Below are 19,827 nucleotides of genomic sequence, written 5' to 3'. Positions count from 1 at the left end.
GTTGTTTAGGATGTACATAGATAAGATTCTCTAAAATTAGGGAACCTTTCAAATTAAACAAAAGTTACTATCATAATTCAATTGCAGAAACTAGTACAGTAAGATACCCAGAAATATTATAATGGTCTCGAAAAGTCAGCCGGTATTTACCATTTAATAAACGTCTTTTGATAACACGTAGGGTTGGATGCGATGTGCGTCACCAGGTGGGGCAAGCAACCCCAAAATGGAGGGGGGAGGGGTAAAGGGGGGGACGGGGAGTGAGAGGTCACATAACAAGGGGAGGGCAGAAGGAAGAGGAGGGGGGGAGGGCCTCAGCTAAATGCCAGCTTCAGGTAGGGTTGTAAGCTGAATTTTATTGTAGGGAATACCTAGGGACCCCGTTCTGCCCACATACTTGTCTTCGATCATCTTGGTAGACAAACCAGGGTTCCCAAATCTGCCAATATAAATCCTCTTTGTCTAGACTATAGTAAAAACTTTTTTCCATATTGGCGTACACCTGAATTATAGGGGTTATGGCGGTAATGTCTGGAGGTTGAGTCTGCTTCCACGCTCTAGCTATTGCCAGTTTCATGGCTGTGAGAACAAAGACTATCAATTTAGATAGGGGAGTCTGAACATTTTGTGGAAATATATGTAGGAGGGCAATCTCTGGGGTTAGTGGGGTTGACAAATCAAGAGCTGAGCAGAGGTCAGATATTTGGTTCCATTTGGGCTGTAATTTGGGACACTCCCACCATACGTGGATATCTGAGCCCCTTTGTCCACATTCCCTCCAACAAAGGGGGGATGCTGATGGGAACATCTGCGAAAGTCTGGAAGGGGTGTAGTACCATCTCAAGAACAGCTTCATGTAGGATTCCAAAGTGTCTGCACAATGTACAGTCTTTTTTTTTTTTTGGGGTTCAAAAGAGCTTTATTTAATTTTTAAAGACGGTACAGATAAAAAGGTAAACGTTCTTTGCACAATCATGTGAAGTACCACCATATAACAGGAATAGTAGTAATAAAAAAAACAGTATACATATTCTATCATAAATGTACTTACTACATGTTAGTCCCCATTTTCCCTTTTCTAATTTATCTAGGTCACTCTTGGACCTTTGAGTTGCGTTCATTATGTTAAGTAAAGGGTTGTTATATAACATAAGATAATAAGAAGAAAAATAAACATAACAAAAACACCGGATCCCACCACAATACTTGCAAAGTCCAAATTATCTAGTGATACCAAGTTTGTGAGATATGCTCCTTATCAGAATGATCAAGTAGAACTAAGGCGTAAAACATTTATATAACTGTAACAAATATAAAGCTGCAAAAACAAAACAGAAAACAAGAATCTGGCTTGATACTTTTAATAAGCTTAAACACATTTTCGTAGCACCAACAGCTCTCTCCGTGTTGAGGTTATGTCTGCTGACTGCAGGGATGTTTAAAAGATTATGAGTTAGTATGTTGTGTGGTTTTAGCTGATATGGCATGTAAAACAGCAGAGTGATAGAAGGATGAACCTTTTGGAAGTAGTGGGCCGGGTACAGAGAGAGCGTGAGGGCAAAATGGCAGTCTGTGTTTATGTTATTATCCTATGCCCTCTCTGCCAATTGTCCGTGCGGTATAGCTTGCCAAAGTAGGGGCAATAAGCAAAGGTGTGTGGGGAGTGTCAAGTACCTCAATCTCTCTACAGCTAAGTCCCGGAAGCAGATTGTCTATGTGACTGACATCGCTCTTGTGTGGCCCAATGTGTATTCTCACCGTGATGTCAGCTGCCGCACACATTTGCTGAAAATGCCTTCCCCATACAGCTGGTGCGTTTTTGAAAGCGGTAAACAGTTCTGGTTCCAGTCGACTCTCAGTGATATATATGCCTCTTGATGGGGGAGCGGCAATGACAGGGAAGTCCAGCTGGTGTTGTGTAGTGTTCCCTTCTGGGAACACTTGGTTGTATGCGTTAGTGAAGGGGTTCAAGGGCTCTTCTCGCACAGAGGTTGTCAATAATCCTGGAGTACCCTTGTTAACTTCGGGGTATGCTGTGTCAGTTGAGTAGGTAGGTACTAGCACAGCTATATCCTCCGATGTGCCGCTGCTTCCTCCCGATGTAACCCGCGTCTCATTAGGTTGTGATCTGGAGCTGAGCTGCTCTGCGACACCTAAAAGCGGGAGCCTCAAAGAGTCAGAGGAACAAACAGCCAGATCCTCTTGGGTGCTTGTGACATGTTCCCAGGCCTCCGGTTCAATAGGTTGTGTATGTGGGGGAGAATGTGCTTTCCTTGAGGTAGGTTGCGCATTCTAGTTAGTCACATTTGGTTCATCCGGCTCATATTCCCCTTCAGGTATCTTTTGTACTAATAGTTCAGCATTCTCCAGGAAGGCTCTAGGTAGAGATTTTTGGTATAGATTGTATAGTAGGCGCTCTATTTTAGCAAAGCGCTGGTCCAATGCCAGCAGTGAGTTTGTCTCCCTTGCGGTCGCCATGTTGATACCTTCCGATACTGAGAAAGTTAAGAATTTCTTGGTTGTTGTTCTGTGGACTTAACAAAATTAGATTGCTTTATCCGGTGTTGTGGGTGAATCATTCAGTAAGGCAGACGTTATCTGCCAGCACTGGTAACCCAGAGAGGCCGGGGGGGGGTTGTGGCTTAATAGTGGGCCACCGCCCTAGGCCCTATATTTCTGATCTGCAGCTCCAAGTTCATAAAAACAGTAGATCCAAGCTAATATATTACCACTGAAGGTGTATAGCAGACATATCCTGCAGTGTGGAGATAAATGGGTCTCTGTAAAGTCTCCAAAATCGGCGGATTAATGAAGATTCTGTCAGAGCTCACAGAATGTGCGTCCTGTCATGGACGCTGTACGGACACGCCCCCATTTATGGTCTTTTTAGTTAAAGTCATAGCTAAATGCAAGTCCTTGTCTGTAATTGGTCTGGATAAGTCCCCCTCCCAGGCCCTAAGTTGCCAAGGTCTACCCTGGTTAGTGGATGTCTGTATTAGATTATAGTGGAACAATATGAGTTTAGGAGTCTTAGTTTGTAGCTGCCACAGTTTCTCCCAGGTGGTCAGGGGTCTGTTGGAGACTTTAGAGAATCCCCAGGATATTAAGAAGGAATATAGTCTGGAGTACTCAAATGTGGCCCACAGTGGAGGGTTTTGGACGATAGAGCCCAAATTACTTGGAATAAGCAGTGCGTCTGAGGAATAAAAATGGGATATTTATCTCAAGTCCCACTCAACCCACTGCAGGATATGTGTATCTGGTAATGCTTCAAGTAGGGCCGGGATAGAATGTATAGGAGAGGCATGTGGAGCCACATCAGGAAGATTTCTGAGGCTTCCATATTTTTAAATTGTCTCTGATAATGGCATTCTTAATCCCTAGAGTATCCAGCCAATAATCAGGGATCCAGGATAGGTCAGACAGTCCCAGCCCTGGAGGAAGGTTAGACACCTCTATAGCCTTCCACCCCTGCGGTTCCCCATTGTCCGCCCACGCCGAAACATGGGAAAGTCTTGCAACTTCGTAGTATCCTTGAATACTAGGCATAGCTACGCCCCCATGTTCATAGCGTTTCTGGAGTATTTTTGCTGCTATGCAGGGCTTAGACTGACCCCATATGCAGCTCTGACCAAGGGACTGAAGCCTGCTTATAAGGCCGCTAGGAACATTAAGTGGGATACAACGAAAATAGTAGTGAATTGTGGGTAGGATCGTCATTTTAAAGGATGCTATGCGGCCCAGCCATGAGATCTCTCTAAAATTCCAGGAGGTGATAGGGTCAGTGACTTCTCTAATAATAGTGGAATAGTTTAGGGAAACTACTAGCTTTGGATCAGGGCCTAACTGAACTCGTAGGTGGCGAATGGTAATTTGTGACCACTGGAAGGAATATGACGCTCGAAGAACATCTAATTCAAATGTAGGAATACAGATAGATAGTGCTTCAGTTTTGAGGACATTGACCTTATAATAGCTATGAGTGTCAAATTTAGATATAAGGTCAAGAAGAGCAGGTAAAGAGCCTATTGGGTTTGTTAAAAACAAGGTCACGTCATCGGCAAACAGGGCTATTTTCGTGTCTCCTCCACCAAACCAAACGCCTTGTACCATTTGGGTATTTCTAATGGCTTGGGCCAGGGGCTCAATAGCTAGAATAAAAATCAAGGGCGACAGAGGACACCCCTGTCTAGTACCATTAGTGATTTGAATTTCCGGGGAAACAAATCCCAGACCCCTGACCACTGTGGAAGGGTCGGAATAGAGGGCCCGAATTGCTGTAATTACCTCGACTGGTAGGCCAAACTGAGCAAGAGCGGACCACAGGTAGTCCCATCTGACCCTGTCAAATGCCTTTTCCGCATCAAGCGACAGGGCCAGCATGGGTCGTTTCAATCTTGAGGCCTCCATGAGAATGTCAAGTACTTTTCGAGTATTATCTGGACCCTCTCTACCAAAAGTAAATCCAACCTGATCTGAATGCACTATTTTTGGGAGTAAACGGTTGAGGCGATTAGCCTAAAGCTTGGCATATAACTTTACATCTCCGTTGATCAATGAGATTGGTCTATAACTGCTACAGTGGGAGGGATCCCTGTTCAGCTTAGGGATAGGAAGGATTATCGCTTGTAAGAATTCCTTTCTGAACGAACCTGACCCTTGCACCTCTGAGAAGACCTTCAGGAGGATCTTATTTAGCTCCATCCTGAAGAGTTTATAAAAGGCCACCGGATATCCATCAGGGCCTGGAGCCTTATTGTTTTGAGTGTGCTTGATGGCCAAATTAAGTTCAGCTAAAGAAAATGGGGCACTAAGCGCTTCTTTGTCTATCTCCGATAAGGTTGGCAGATTTAGGTTATGTAGGATGTCGGCTATGTCTTGTGTAGAGGACTCCTTATCGGTCATAGAGGTCTGAAGCTGATAAAGTTCAGAATAATAAGCCGCAAAAGTTTCACCGATTTCTTTAGGCGAAGAGACTGATACAGCACTCCGTTTAAGTGACAATATCCTAGCTGCTGCAGTTCTACCCTGCAGTTTATGCGCTAGAAGAGTTGAAGCCTTATTACCTTGGCAGTACATTAGTTTCTTAAATCGAGCGTAAAATTCCCGAACTTTCTCTAGCTCCCTGTCTGCTAGTTGCGTTCTAAGTTTCTTAATTTTATCTGCTAGAGGCAAGGATGGGGAATTTTTATTCGCTAGTTCTGCGGACCTTAATTCAGATACTTAAAGGCCTAGAGGAGCACCAGCTTGGTGTCCAAGCATTGCCTGCCTCCTAATACATATCCCTCTAAAGTATGCTTTAAGTGTAGCCCACACTGTTTGGGATGACATACAAGGAGTTTCATTTATTCGTAGGAACTCAACTATAGAGTTTTGAAGAGAGGCCCTAAAGGCTTTATCTTTGAGCACCTGTTCGGAAGTTTCCAACTAGGTCTAGATGTTTTAGTTAAGTCAGTGGAGAGGGTAAATGTGAGTATATCATGGTCTGACCATGGGTAGATTTTAATATGTGAATATATAACTCTATCAAGCGTCCAGGAGTCGGTGAATAAATGGTCCAGTCTCGAGTAGGAATTATGAAGTTTGGAAAAGTAAGTGAAGTCTCTGTCGTTATGGTGATGTGCCCTCCAAATGTCATATAGATTGTGTTGAATTATGTACTGACGAAATTTGATAGCAGTATTTATTGTGTATGTGTCAATTGTTTTCCCCCTTGGAACTTTCTTGTCAACCAATGGGTCCCATACCATATTGTAGTCACCTCCTAAAACTATGGTTCCGACTTTGTGAAGCTCAACTTTAGATAGTACCCCTTTCAAGAAACGGCTGTGATTGGTTCGGGACATATATATTGACCAGGGTAAATAGGAGGCCATTTAATTTGCAGATAAGCAGCAGAAACCTCCCTTGATTGTCTCTCTCTTCGTGTATACGTTCAAAATGTATAGATTTATGAATGGCAATCACTACTCCTCTAGACTTCTCAGAATGAAAGGCCATAAACACTACAGGGTAGTCGGGGGTTCTATATGGGTTCTGAGACGATGCTAGCCAGTGAGTTTCTTGTAGAAATATAACTTGTATCTTTAGAGCCTTCAGTAAGAAGGCTTCTCATTTCCGGGGGAATTAAGCCCCTAAGCATTTAGAGTTGCAAAAGTAATGTTATTGGGAAGTGTCTCCATTGTGAGGTTAGGGGAAGAGGGAGAGGGGGTGAGGAAAAGGAGAGGAGAGAGGATTATTCACTTAACTTACCCCACCTGGATCTGCACACTGAAATATGACTCCTAAGGGTCTCAGGTTACCTAAAGTCAAATCAATGATCAATGAAACCACAAGGATCCAACCTCTAATGTCCTAAAACATTATATGCAAAAAAGAAACAATATTAGCATAAAAGAAAACCATACCATGAAAAAATACAATGCAAACCGTTAAATTTCAACAAATAGTCATTGGTTTTGACTATGTAAGGTATGAACAGTATCTCAAAAGTGGTGAACCAATGGATGACCAAAAGGAGAAGTTTATCTAGGAGTTAGACTGACTTCTCCAGTCCCCATAAAAGGGGATAACACAAACTAAATTTGCGTGTGTTTGGGGGGGGGCCTGTATGAGAGGATTGACTATCTAAGGGGGAATGTGAACTATAAGACAACCCTAATGTCTCTCAGATGTACATAGAAACATTTTTTCAGTGGGGTGTTCCTGATTTGTAGCATGCTAATACACTCGACTCTTAGGTATTTATTTAACCCCTTAATGACAACTGACGTACCAGGTACGTCATGCATTAACAAGCAGTTAATGACAATGGACGTACCTGGTACGTCAGTTGTCTAACAGAGTGCTGGAAGTGATCACAATCACTTCCAGCAGCTCTGAGGACTCCTTATCGGTCATAGAGGTCTGAAGCTGATAAAGTTCAGAATAATAAGCCGCAAAAGTTTCACTGATTTCTTTAGGCGAAGAGACTGATACGGCACTCCGTTTAAGTGACAATATCCTAGCTGCTGCAGTTCTACCCCGCAGTTTATGCGCTAGAAGAGTTGAAGCCTTATTACCTTGGCAGTACATTAGTTTCTTAAATCGAGCGTAAAATTCCCGAACTTTCTCTAGCTCCCTGTCTGCTATTTGCGTTCTAAGTTTCTTAATTTTATCTGCTAGAGGCAAGGATGGGGAATTTTTATTCGCTAGTTCTGCGGACCTTAATTCAGATACTTAAAGGCCTAAAGGAGCACCAGCTTGGTGTCTAAGCATTGCCTGCCTCCTAATACATATCCCTCTAAAGTATGCTTTAAGTGTAGCCCACACTGTTTGGGATGACATACAAGGAGTTTCATTTATTCGTAGGAACTCAACTATAGAGTTTTGAAGAGAGGCCCTAAAGGCTTTATCTTTGAGCACCTGTTCGGAAGTTTCCAACTAGGTCTAGATGTTTTAGTTAAGTCAGTGGAGAGGGTAAATGTGAGTATATCATGGTCTGACCATGGGTAGATTTTAATATGTGAATATATAACTCTATCAAGCGTCCAGGAGTCGGTGAATAAATGGTCCAGTCTCGAGTAGGAATTATGAAGTTTGGAAAAGTAAGTGAAGTCTCTGTCGTTATGGTGATGTGCCCTCCAAATGTATCTCAAAAGTGGTGAACCAATGGATGACCAAAAGGAGAAGTTTATCTAGGAGTTAGACTGACTTCTCCAGTCCCCATAAAAGGGGATAACACAAACTAAATTTGCGTGTGTGAGGGGGGGGGGGTGTTACAAGTAAGCAACCTGTATGAGAGGATTGACTATCTAAGGGGGAATGTGAACTATAAGACAACCCTAATGTCTCTCAGATGTACATAGAAACATTTTTTCAGTGGGGTGTTCCTGATTTGTAGCATGCTAATACACTCGACTCTTAGGTATTTATTTAACCCCTTAATGACAACTGACGTACCAGGTATGTGGACGTACCTGGTACATCAGTTGTCTAACAGAGTGCTGGAAGTGATCACAATCACTTCCAGCAGCTCTGAGGGTATTGCAGTGATGCCTCGATATGGAGGCATCCTGCAATACCCCTTTACAAGCCTCCGATGCAGAGAGAGCCACTCTGTGGCCCTCTCTGCACCGGTAGTGATGGTGCTGATGGTGCCTTTGTCCGGTGGGAGGAGGGAGCGTGTGCAGGTACGCGCCTGCTCGTGTGCACATTAGCCACACTGACACCAATGAAGGAAGGGGGGAAAAAAAAAGTAAAAAAAAAAGTAAAAAAAAAAGTTTTTTTTTTTTTTTTACATATAAAAGGATCTGGGAGGGGAAGGGGTGGGGGTATTGTGGGGGGGGGGCTGCTACACTACAGAAATAATTAAAAATACAAATAAAAGTTATAAATAAAATTTAAATAGTTTGGTTTGTGGGGCCAAACTGGGTACTGGCAGACAGCGGTAATTAGGTAGGGGAGAGGGTTAGAGAGCTGGAGGGGGGGATCAGGGAGGTTGGTGCTAAGGCAGGGGTCCATCACAAAAAAACTCTTTTATTTAGTACTGGCAGACTTTCTGCCAGTACTTAAGATGGCGGTAACAATTGTGGGGTGGGAGAGGGAAGAGAGCTGTTTGGGAGGGATCAGGGGGTGGGATGTGTCAGGTGGGAGGCTGATCTCTAAAATTAACCCTGCAAGCTCCCTAATTTAACCCCTTCACTGCTGGGCATAATTCACGTGTGGTGCGCAGCAGCATTTAGCGGCCTTCTAATTACCAAAAAGCAACGCCAAAGCCATATAAGTCTGCTATTTCTGAACAAAGGGGATCCCAGAGAAGCTTTTACAACAATTTCTGCCATAATAGCACAAGCTGTTTGTAAATAATTTCAGTGAGAAACCTAAAATTGTGAAAAATGTAAAGTTTTTTTTTTATTTGCTCGCATTTGGCGGTGAAATGGTGGCATAAAATATACCAAAATGGGCCTAGATCAATACTTGGGGTTGTCTACTACACTACACTAAAGCTAAAATTAACCCTACAAGCTCCCTACAAGCTCCCTAATTAACCCCTTCACTCCTGGGCATAAAACATGTGTGGTGCGCAGCGGCATTTAGCGGCCTTCTAATTACCAAAAGGCAAACACAAAGCCATATGAGTCTGTTATTTCTGAAAAAGGGGATCCCAGAGAAGCATTTACAACCATTTGTGCCATAATTGCAGAAGCTGTTTGTAATTAATTTCAGTGGGAAACCTAAAGTTTTTGACAAAATTTGTGAAAAAATGAACTTTTTTTCTCCAACATAGGTGTGTCCGGTCCACGGCGTCATCCTTACTTGTGGGATATTCTCTTCCCCAACAGGAAATGGCAAAGAGCCCAGCAAAGCTGGTCACATGATCCCTCCTAGGCTCCGCCTACCCCAGTCATTCTCTTTGCCGTTGTACAGGCAACATCTCCACGGAGATGGCTTAGAGTTTTTTAGTGTTTAACTGTAGTTTTTCATTATTCAATCAAGAGTTTGTTATTTTCAAATAGTGCTGGTACGTACTATTTACTCAGAAACAGAAAAGAGATGAAGAATTCTGTTTGTATGAGGAAAATGATTTTAGCAACCGTAACTAAAATCCATGGCTGTTCCACACAGGACTGTTGAGAGCAATTAACTTCAGTTGGGGGAACAGTTTGCAGTCCTTTGCTGCTTGAGGTATGACACATTCTAACAAGACGATGTAATGCTGGAAGCTGTCATTTTCCCTATGGGATCTGGTAAGCCATGTTTATTACGATTGTAAATAAGGGCTTCACAAGGGCTTATTTAAACTGTAGACCTTTTTTGGGCTAAATCGATTGATATTAACACTTATTTAGCCTTGAGGAATCATTTATTCTGGGTATTTTGATATAATAATATCGGCAGGCACTGTTTTAGACACCTTATTCTTTAGGGGCTTTCCCAAAGCATAGGCAGAGTCTCATTTTCGCGCCGGTGTTGCGCACTTGTTTTTGAGAGGCATGGCATGCAGTCGCATGTGAGAGGAGCTCTGATACTTAGAAAAGACTTTCTGAAGGCGTCATTTGGTATCGTATTCCCCTTTGGGTTTGGTTGGGTCTCAGCAAAGCAGATACCAGGGACTGTAAAGGGGTTAAAGCTTAAAACGGCTCCGGTTCCGTTATTTTAAGGGTTAAAGCTTCCAAAATTGGTGTGCAATATTTTCAAGGCTTTAAGACACTGTGGTGAAAGTTTGGTGAATTTTGAACAATTCCTTCATGTTTTTTCGCAATTGCAGTAATAAAGTGTGTTCAGTTTAAAATTTAAAGTGACAGTAACGGTTTTATTTCAAAACGCTTTTTGTACTTTCTTATCAAGTTTATGCCTGTTTAACATGTCTGAACTACCAGATAGACTGTGTTCTGAATGTGGGGAAGCCAGAATTCCTATTCATTTAAATAAATGTGATTTATGTGATAATGACAATGATGCCCAAGATGATTCCTCAAGTGAGGGGAGTAAGCATGGTACTGCATCATTCCCTCCTTCGTCTACACGAGTCTTGCCCACTCAGGAGGCCCCTAGTACGTCTAGCGCGCCAATACTCCTTACTATGCAACAATTAACGGCTGTAATGGATAATTCTGTCAAAAACATTTTAGCCAAAATGAACCCTTGTCAGCGTAAGCGTGGATGCTCTGTTTTAGTTACTGAAGAGCATGACGACGCTGATATTTATATCTCTGAAGGGCCCCTAACCCAATCTGAGGGGGCCAGGGAGGTTTTGTCTGAGGGAGAAATTACTGATTTAGGGAACATTTCTCAGCAGGCTGAATCTGATGTGATTACTTTTAAATTTAAATTGGAACATCTCCGCATTTTGCTTAAGGAGGTATTATCCACTCTGGATGATTGTGAAAATTTGGTCATCCCAGAGAAACTATGTAAAATGGACAAGTTCCTAGAGGTGCCGGGGCTCCCAGAAGCTTTTCCTATACCCAAGCGGGTGGCGGACATTGTTAATAAAGAATGGGAAAGGCCCGGTATTCCTTTCGTCCCTCCCCCCATATTTAAAAAATTGTTTCCTATGGTCGACCCCAGAAAGGACTTATGGCAGTCAGTCCCCAAGGTCGAGGGAGCGGTTTCTACTTTAAACAAACGCACCACTATTCCCATAGAGGATAGTTGTGCTTTCAAAGATCCTATGGATAAAAAATTAGAAGGTTTGCTTAAAAAGATGTTTGTTCAGCAGGGTTACCTTCTACAACCCATTTCATGCATTGTCCCTGTCACTACAGCCGCATATTTCTGGTTTGATGAACTGATTAAGGTGCTCGATAGTGACTCTCCTCCTTATGAGGAGATTATGGACAGAGTCAATGCTCTCAAATTGGCTAATTCTTTCACTCTAGACGCCTCTTTGCAATTGGCTAAGTTAGCGGCTAAGAATTCTGGGTTTGCTATTGTGGCGCGCAGAGCGCTTTGGTTGAAATCTTGGTCGGCTGATGCGTCTTCCAAGAACAAGCTACTAAACATTCCTTTCAAGGGGAAAACGCTGTTTGGTCCTGACTTGAAAGAGATTATCTCTGATATCACTGGGGGTAAGGGCCATGCCCTTCCTCAGGATCGGCCTTTCAAGGCAAAAAATAGACCTAATTTTCGTCCCTTTCGTAAAAACGGACCAGCCCAAGGTGCTACGTCCTCTAAGCAAGAGGGTAATACTTCTCAGGCCAAGCCAGCTTGGAGACCAATGCAAGGCTGGAACAAGGGAAAGCAGGCCAAGAAACCTGCCACTGCTACCAAGACAGCATGAAATATTGGCCCCCGATCCGGGACCGGATCTGGTGGGGGGCAGACTCTCTCTCTTCGCTCAGGCTTGGGCAAGAGATGTTCTGGATCCTTGGGCGCTAGAAATAGTCTCCCAGGGTTATCTTCTGGAATTCAAGGGACTTCCCCCAAGGGGGAGGTTCCACAGGTCTCAGTTGTCTTCAGACCACATAAAAAGACAGGCGTTCTTACATTGTGTAGAAGACCTGTTAAAAATGGGAGTGATTCATCCTGTTCCATTGAGAGAACAAGGGATGGGGTTCTACTCCAATCTGTTCATAGTTCCCAAAAAAGAGGGAACGTTCAGACCAATCCTAGATCTCAAGATCTTAAACAAATTTCTCAAGGTCCCATCGTTCAAGATGGAAACCATTCGAACTATCCTTCCTTCCATCCAGGAAGGTCAATTCATGTCCACGGTGGATTTAAAGGATGCGTATCTACATATTCCTATCCACAAGGAACATCATCGGTTCCTAAGGTTTGCATTCCTAGACAAACATTACCAGTTCGTGGCGCTTCCTTTCGGATTAGCCACTGCTCCAAGGATTTTCACAAAGGTACTAGGGTCCCTTCTAGCGGTGCTAAGACCAAGGGGCATTGCAGTAGTACCTTACCTGGACGACATTCTGATTCAAGCGTCGTCCCTCCCTCGAGCAAAGGCTCACACGGACATCGTCCTGGCCTTTCTCAGATCTCACGGCTGGAAAGTGAACGTGGAAAAGAGTTCTCTATCCCCGTCAACAAGGGTTCCCTTCTTGGGAACAATTATAGACTCCTCAGAAATGAGGATTTTTCTAACAGAGGCCAGAAAGACAAAGCTTCTGGACTCTTGTCGAATTCTTCATTCCGTTCCTCTTCCTTCCGTAGCTCAGTGCATGGAAGTGATCGGGTTGATGGTAGCGGCAATGGACATAGTTCCTTTTGCGCGCATTCATCTAAGACCATTACAACTGTGCATGCTCAGTCAGTGGAATGGGGACTATACAGACTTATCTCCAAAGATACAAGTAAATCAGAGGACCAGAGACTCACTCCGTTGGTGGCTGTCCCTGGACAACCTGTCACGAGGGATGACATTCCGCAGACCAGAGTGGGTCATTGTCACGACCGACGCCAGTCTGATGGGCTGGGGCGCGGTCTGGGGATCCCTGAAAGCTCAGGGTCTTTGGTCTCGGGAAGAATCTCTTCTACCGATAAATATTCTGGAACTGAGAGCGATATTCAATGCTCTCAAGGCTTGGCCTCAGCTAGCGAGGACCAAGTTTATACGGTTTCAATCAGACAACATGACGACTGTTGCGTACATCAACCATCAGGGGGGAACAAGGAGTTCCCTAGCGATGGAAGAAGTGACCAAGATCATTCTATGGGCGGAGTCTCACTCCTGCCACCTGTCTGCTATCCACATCCCGGGAGTGGAAAATTGGGAAGCGGATTTTCTGAGTCGTCAGACATTGCATCCGGGGGAGTGGGAACTCCATCCGGAAATCTTTGCCCAAGTCACTCAACTATGGGGCATTCCAGACATGGATCTGATGGCCTCTCGTCAGAACTTCAAAGTTCCTCGCTACGGGTCCAGATCCAGGGATCCCAAGGCGGCTCTAGTGGATGCACTAGTAGCACCTTGGACCTTCAAACTAGCTTATGTGTTCCCGCCGTTCCCTCTCATCCCCAGGCTGGTAGCCAGGATCAATCAGGAGAGGGCGTCGGTGATCTTGATAGCTCCTGCGTGGCCACGCAGGACTTGGTATGCAGATCTGGTGAATATGTCATCGGCTCCACCTTGGAAGCTACCTTTGAGACGAGACCTTCTTGTTCAGGGTCCGTTCGAACATCCGAATCTGGTTTCACTCCAGCTGACTGCTTGGAGATTGAACGCTTGATTTTATCGAAGCGAGGTTTCTCAGATTCTGTTATCGATACTCTTGTTCAGGCCAGAAAGCCTGTAACTAGAAAGATTTACCACAAAATTTGGAAAAAATATATCTGTTGGTGTGAATCTAAAGGATTCCCTTGGGACAAGGTTAAGATTCCTAGGATTCTATCCTTCCTTCAAGAAGGATTGGAAAAAGGATTATCGGCAAGTTCCCTGAAGGGACAGATTTCTGCTTTGTCGGTGTTACTCCACAAAAAACTGGCAGCTGTGCCAGATGTTCAAGCCTTTGTTCAGGCTTTGGTTAGAATCAAGCCTGTTTACAAACCTTTGACTCCTCCTTGGAGTCTCAATTTAGTTCTTTCAGTTCTTCAGGGGGTTCCGTTTGAACCCTTACATTCCGTTGATATTAAGTTATTATCTTGGAAAGTTTTGTTTTTAGTTGCAATTTCTTCTGCTAGAAGAGTTTCAGAATTATCTGCTCTGCAGTGTTCTCCTCCTTATCTGGTGTTCCATGCAGATAAGGTGGTTTTACGTACTAATCCTGGTTTTCTTCCAAAAGTTGTTTCTAACAAAAACATTAACCAGGAGATTATCGTACCTTCTCTGTGTCCGAAACCAGTTTCAAAGAAGGAACGCTTGTTACACAATTTGGATGTTGTTCGCGCTCTAAAATTCTATTTAGATGCTACAAAGGATTTTAGACAAACATCTTCCTTGTTTGTTGTTTATTCAGGTAAAAGGAGAGGTCAAAAAGCAACTTCTACCTCTCTCTCTTTTTGGATTAAAAGCATCATCAGATTGGCTTACGAGACTGCCGGACGGCAGCCTCCCGAAAGAATCACAGCTCATTCCACTAGGGCTGTGGCTTCCACATGGGCCTTCAAGAACGAGGCTTCTGTTGATCAGATATGTAGGGCAGCGACTTGGTCTTCACTGCACACTTTTACCAAATTTTACAAGTTTGATACTTTTGCTTCTTCTGAGGCTATTTTTGGGAGAAAGGTTTTGCAAGCCGTGGTGCCTTCCATTTAGGTGACCTGATTTGCTCCCTCCCTTCATCCGTGTCCTAAAGCTTTGGTATTGGTTCCCACAAGTAAGGATGACGCCGTGGACCGGACACACCTATGTTGGAGAAAACAGAATTTATGTTTACCTGATAAATTTCTTTCTCCAACGGTGTGTCCGGCCCACGGCCCGCCCTGGTTTTTTTAATCAGGTCTGATAATTTATTTTCTTTAACTACAGTCACCACGGTACCATATGGTTTCTCCTATGCTATTATTCCTCCTTAACGTCGGTCGAATGACTGGGGTAGGCGGAGCCTAGGAGGGATCATGTGACCAGCTTTGCTGGGCTCTTTGCCATTTCCTGTTGGGGAAGAGAATATCCCACAAGTAAGGATGACGCCGTGGACCGGACACACCGTTGGAGAAAGAAATTTATCAGGTAAACATAAATTCTGTTTTTTTTTTATCGCATTTGGCGGTGAAATGGTGGCATGAAATATACCAAAATGGGCCTAGATCAATACTTTGGGATGTCTTCTAAAACAAAATATATACATGTCAAGGGATATTCAGGTATTCCTGACAGATATCAGGGTTCCAAAGTAACTAGCGCCCATTTTGAAAAAAAGTGGTTTGGAAATAGCAAAGTGCTACTTGTATTTATTGCCCCATAAATTGCAAAAAAAGCAAAGAACATGTAAACATTGGGTATTTCTAAACTCAGGACAAAATGTATAAACTATTTAGCATGGCTGTTTTTTGGTGATTGTAGATGTGTAACAGATTTTGGGGGTCAAAGTTAGAAAAAGTGTGTTTTTTTCCATTTTTTCCTCATATTTTATCATTTTTTTTTAGTAAATTATAAGATATGATGAAAATAATGGTATCTTTAGAAAGTCCATTTAATGACGAGAAAAACGTTATATAATATGTGTGGGTACAGTAAACGAGTAAGAGGAAAATTACAGCTAAACGCAAACACTGCAGAAATTTAAAAATAGCCATTGTCATTAAGGGTAAGAAAATTGAAAAATGGTCTGGTCATTAAGGGGTTAAACAGTACTAAACATTCAACTTGAGCGTACCTGTTGGAGCTCAATCTACTGTGAATAATTGCAGGAGTGTTACGCAATCGCGAGCTCCAACTACTGAGGAAGGAATAGGTAAAGGATAGGGGCAAAGCACCTCAATTAAATTTACAACCTCAGGTCAGGGATCACGAACACCCTCACCCCTTTCTTTTATTTAAATTCTAAACATAGTGCAGTAATAATATGCGAGAAATATAAATGAATATACAGTGCATAAGCTAGAACCATTATACCATATTTAGGCCAAAAAAGATAGAAATGTCCATGTTCATGTAATGGGCCGTTGTGGACGTGGGGCTAAATCTGGGGCCACAGACTGAATTTTAGGATTTAGAGAGTCAACCACTGTAAAAGGTTGATGTGGCTGTGGGGCCAAATCTGGGGCCACAGACCAGATCTTAGGATTTAGAGAGTCAACCATTGGGCGGGGCTCGGATGAGGTAAGACCCCACTCTTTAAGCAGATCGAAACCCTCCTGAGGGGCTATAATCGTATGAGTTTCTCCATTCTTTGAAACTATCAGTTTTGTTGGGTAACCCCCATCTATATCTGATGTTTTCCGTTCTCAAAATTTGAGTGATGTTTCTAAAGGTTCTCCTTCTTTGTGAGGTGTAGCTGGAAATGTCTGGGAAGACTGAAATTTGAAGGAATTTAGCTGGTAGTTGAGGTTTATTGGCCAGTTCTCTCATTATCTTCTCTTTGTGGGTCAAGTAATGGATTCTAGCAAGAACATCTCTCGGTTTGTCCTGAGAAACAGATCTAGGACGTGCCACTCTGTGGACTCTGTCTAATAAGAGGCCCGGCAGATCTATGGAAGGCAGTAAGACATTGCAGAATTCCAAGCCGAAGGACTCCAGGTCTTGGGAGCCAATCTCCTCCGGTATCCCCCTGAACCTCAAATTATTCAGTCTGGACCTGTCCTCCATGTCGGCCAGCTTTAGTTCCAAATCAGAGATCTGGGTTGCCAAACTCTGAGAATACGATAGTAAATGGGCCTGTTCTACAGCCAGGTCTTCTTGCTTACGTTCTAGGGTTTCAGTACATTCCCCTAACGCTGCAATGTCCCTGCGAAGCTCTGCTGTGGAGCCTTTAATTTCCTTAGTTAGCGTGTTCTGAAGGAGGTTCATACGTCTGGTTAGAACATCTACAATATTTGCAGATAAAGCATCTGATACAGGAGACTGGGAATCCATGCTGCTTTCAGAATAGCTCCCATCCAATGCAGAAGTAGACTCTCTGTAAAATTGAGTTTTGCCAATGGGCTGGTCTTTAAAGTGGTCTGCGACTGTCTTTTTGGGTGGTTGAGAAGGTTTTGGTCTCCGTTTAGCAGTTTGAGACATGCTCTATACAGTATTCTGGACCAAGTAGGTGTATGTAGTATATGCTTAATGGAAAACCACACTTGAATCTAAAGAAAATAGAGAGAATTAAAACATAGTCCCCCTGATGTCAATCTTGGTTTAGGCAGCCATATTCAGCATACTACCTTCAAACATAAAGAAGTATGTCAATAGGTTTAGAAAGGTAATCTTGCTAGGACCTTGGCCCAAAGTTCAGGTACTTCAGGAATTTATGCCGACCAATATCCAGCAAAAACAAATGGAGGGTTAGTATTCATGTACACTCTCCCCAGGGAGTTTGCCCCCACTCGGCCAAGCCAGAGAAGGGTATTGGGATATGACCTGCTGCAACCACATACAGCAGGAAATGGGGGGGGGGAGTGTTAAATTCTAGGTGTCTGAAGCAGGAGACACTTAGGGGCTAAAAAGATGACAGTAGAGATCTAATGTATATGTCCCATACACACCCCAGGAGGGAGTTTGGCAAGGTAAGGATGAGTAGAGGGCCCCTCTGTGGAATTATGAGGGTTAAGGCAGGATGGATTAAAGCAGGCCGTAGCCCACAAAGGATAAGAAAGCAGTACCTTAGTCTATCTTGTGTGTAGAAGTCCTGTAGCCAGTACTAGCAAGTTAGCTCCGGTAAGGAGAAGAGCTGCTGCAAGTTCCCAACAGTTTTGTGTTTAACCGGCACCTTCTTATTTTTTCCTTCTTACCCCCCCTTCCTTCTCCTCTCTCCCCCTGTCTGTGTTTTTCCTGTTTTGTTTTGTTTTCTTTTGCTGGGGATGGGAGGGTGGGGGATCCCCTGATGCACAGTGAGGGATCTGAGATATGGGGGCCTTAGATTAGACTTTTCCAGCAGGGCCCAAGTCTGACCTGTTGAAGCTATTGAAGCTGTTCTAGTAGGTGGGGGCCACAGAATCAAGGTCTGCTGTAGAGGAGAGCCCCGAGTCAGAGCCTGGGTGAGGGTACAGTTAGATGGGAGACCGCTGTTGTAGGCAAGGTATTAGTCTATTATAAGTAGGCTGCAGTCATGCAGTGGAAGTGCAGTAAGGAAATAGACAGGTAGCGAGATATGTCTCTTATATCAGGGGGGTCAAGGACAGGTGAAAGAATCTTACCCATTTCCTAGAGCCACTGGTGAGGGATAGTCCTGATCCTTCCTGTTTTGAAGGCCTTTGTTATACTGGGGGACCGGTATGCAAGATGGTGGAGTTTCGCGCCTAAAGTGTAGTGGCGCATTTTACTCCTGAGGCCTCCTCTGAAGATTCTTGGAGTTCCCGGCTGACACCGGGTGTTGGGTAGGATAGGTCCTCGGCGGAGGAGTCCGCCAGGCAATAGGTCCGGCACGGACGCAGGTCCTCTGAAACCGGGTAGTCTCCTATGACTCCTTGCTGTTGTCCGGTGACAAGCTGCTACTACGGAGCGGAGCCCCGACCCTTCGGAGAGCAGTGATGGAGGAACAAGAAGTTCTCTGAATGTAGGTGCAGGTCGGTAGGATTGGGGGTGTCCTCCGAGTTCAGCAGTGTGCCACACTCCAAACAGAAGGGCCGATCCATAGGAGCCCCCTAATACAATCCCACTGTAGAAATCTTCTTTGTTCCTTAGGGTCACTCCTTAGCTGTACAAAATATTATATTTTTAAGATTAATCAAACCCTGGTATTAATTAAAATTAAGTTTTTTTATGGCATAACATGCCGAGCTCTCTCTAAACACGTCCTGCTAGCTTGACGGTTAGCTCCGCCCCCCGGCTTGTCAATTTTTGAATCATATTCACATTGAGAAACACGTTTGTATGGCTAAAATAATAATTTTTATCACCTTTGTTATCACCTTGTTGGCTGTGTATACATTAGCGCCTTGTATTACCCCTGACACCTAAAGCCGAGGAATCCTGTTATCGGCCAAGAATACAGGGGGTGTCAATTGGTATATTTGTGCAGTTTCCTTGGTGTTTGGGGATTGTTTGTTTTTAGATAGTTTGATTAGTGGTGTGTGAAGTTGTGAATTTTAATTAATTTACTTAACTTTATATATTTTTAAATGCAGAATTAAAGTTTATAAATTTTATACCTACACATTTGCTTACACTTAGCTGTTTGGATACAGCTTTTTCCATTAGTAGGAGTAAGAGTGCTATTAACCCCCTCCTTATCCCATCTTATCCCCCATCCTGTTTTGTACAATTATTTAAAGGGGCAACACCAAGGTTTTACATATACCTCTATATCCTAATTTTTATAGTGACACTGTGCCATTATTTGTCCACTTGAGACTGCTAGTTTTATAGGTAGATGAAGGTCCAATTGAGGAAACCTGCACTGCATAATGATTGTATTTGTAAATTATTTACAGTATAGATTTTGCTAATTAGATTTTAAATGTTTCCCTGTATTTCACAGCCTTTGGAATAAATCTACCTTTAATATGATAAGTCCTGATTAGTCTTCTTATACAGTAAGAAATACACTGTGGCTCCAGTCATGAGCTTTCTTTTATATAACCCTTGTTAATCCAATGTTGCACTTGTACTCAGTTCTCTATGCAAACAATGCATCTGTTTAAAAATAAACTTCCTTGCATACAAAACTCTGCATGATCATCGTCCCTAGTAATTTTAAAGTATTCATAAAGCCTTTGAAACATCTACGTTAATCAGTAGATTTATTTTGTCAAACAAATTTATGATGTTACTGCAAACAAAAATCTACTTAATAGGCCACAATAAGGGCA

This window comes from Bombina bombina, chromosome 1 (assembly GCF_027579735.1).
Source record: "Bombina bombina isolate aBomBom1 chromosome 1, aBomBom1.pri, whole genome shotgun sequence".
In the NCBI taxonomy this organism is placed as follows: Eukaryota; Metazoa; Chordata; class Amphibia; order Anura; family Bombinatoridae; genus Bombina; species Bombina bombina.
This window is presented reverse-complemented; position numbering follows the sequence as displayed.